Here is a 2,394-nt window from a genome sequence, read left to right on the forward strand (position 1 = left end):
CACACACACACACATACATGCATACATACATATTAGGGATGCTCCGATCAGGTTTTTTGCTGCTGATTCCGATTCCAATCACCCATAAGGTCCAATCACTGCCGGATTGCTTGTTCATTTTTTACGTTAGGTATAAATGTTACTTTGTGATCTGACAAAATAAAAAAATTAATCTGGTAATAAATTCACCTAATTTAGACATAAAAACTTGGATGTTTTGCCTGCATGTATTTTGCATAATACATGCAGGGACAATACAGCAGCTATTCAGTCAAAAGGACAACTGAAAAATCCACAATCACTAAAACAATATTTAATAGTAAAGTTCATAGCCTAAATTATATATGAGTCAAATAAATTTCACAATACTGCCTATATCAAATAATGTCAAGTACAAAAGGAAACATTAATCCAACGTCAAATTCAGGTTGCATTCAAATAAACAATCTGAGTTACTAAATCCAAACTTCCTGAGAGCATGGCAGCTGATTAATGCACAGCGGTACTATCATGTAGATATTTTGACCAAAACCTTCTGCAGACATTCAAAGAACCTTATTCTGTTCTTATTCCAGTATACAACTTAAATCACAGTGAAACTAATGGATATTTTCTCTGCATTTCTTGGTTTATCACTGAGGTGTCAGTTTCGCTATTCTTACATACCATTGAAAGTGCAGTATGACTCTGCCACTTCCTCTTTGATGTCCTTCATGCTAATAGCATAAAGCCTGTTAATGGAATTGTTTTGATGTCAGCAAGAACTCTATGTCAACTTGCTAGTTTAATACATTACGCAGTTCATGAAGCTGCTCTCTTAAGAGGAATATGTAGAAAAAAATTAGCATTGCTAAGAGGAGCAATCTGCTGCACTATGATAATTCATAATTATATGCAGTCTCCCTGAGGGCAGTGTCCTATGTTAGAAATTAAAACATATCCAATGAGTGTTTTCTTGTTCAAACCAGATTAGCTCTATCCAGAACAAAAACCAAACAAAAACCAAACCAAACAAAAATGAGCTGCATCCTACAGATTATGAAAAACACACACACTCACAGACACACATCCCCACCCCCCACATACACATGCACACACACATATTTGCATTTCTGCTTTTGTCTTGGTTTGTTTTCACTTCAGAAAACTGAAAACCTGAAGTGAAAACTGAACCCCTTTTCACATAACTGTGTCACTGTCACCAAGGCAGACAATTATCCTGATTACAGAAATATACATTATATATATTTATATAATGTAAATTTATAAATATATAAATATTTATAAATTTATATATAACAATATTTATAGTTAGCACATAATGTCAATCACTAGCCTGGTAAAAAACAATCCCTTGTTCTACACTTTGCTTCCTCCAGAGGCTCTGGGGTCTCGGTTGTTGAGAAATGATAGGTTTCTGGAAGAGTGGACTGTGTTCAGGTTTTAAATTTTACCCAGTCGCTAACCTTTGCCAGAGATGTATGTAAAGTGCCAATTTGGCGCCAAAAAGCTTATTGGAAATTGTCTGTGCTGTAAACAGCTGTCCTCCACTGCAAAGAGAAGTGCTGATCTGAACGAGGCTGTTGTTAATGTTAATTTAATATTTGGAAGTGTGACCAACACAGACTGAATGACTTATTTCACTTCCTTCGCAGCCATTGCTAAAACTACAGGAAGGCTACAATTCAAAAACAGCACAGAAAATTGACGTCATCATTCACAACTCCTCCTTCCATTCACTGATTGGCCCGGTAGAAACTCTACTGGTGGAAATCCAAATCAAGAGGAGAAAGTTCAGACTGTCCTGGAAGTGAGAATTTACTCCAGTGGAATGCAAAGGAAGGCAATGACCAGGGTAGTCAATTACTATTAATTTATATAAATGGCTTTGGCTTGCTAGATGCTGATTTTAACCATGATGCTGATTACCATAAAGTAAAACAAATACCATTTATTTCTTTCCCGAGGGCCATATGCATCTCAAGCAAGAAAAAATCTTGGTCTATTTCAGAGAAGGGGTCAATGGTTAAAAATATTTCTGCTAAGTAAACAAATATAATTTAACTGAATCTGACATTTTATAATGGCAGTTTCCACTAAACCTGTTTTGGAGAAAAGGAACAATGAGTTGATTCATTTCACAGACCACAACATTACTGTGTCAGCAGATTCTCCTAAAAGGACAAAAAATCTGCAAAGCATAAAAGAATTGTAAGTTCCTTCACATGAAAGCAAAACTTCATGTCATAAACAAACTAACACATCACTGTATGTATGTTTGTTTTTTAAGCTGATAGTCAAATTTCCCCCATAACATTAACATTTTTTTCAATCTTTCTTTTCTAAGTTTGAATGAACAACATCACAATATGAAAAGCAAATTAATAAACTGCA

Source organism: Poecilia formosa, unplaced genomic scaffold (assembly GCF_000485575.1).
Source record: "Poecilia formosa unplaced genomic scaffold, Poecilia_formosa-5.1.2 Scaffold264, whole genome shotgun sequence".
NCBI lineage: Eukaryota > Metazoa > Chordata > Actinopteri > Cyprinodontiformes > Poeciliidae > Poecilia > Poecilia formosa.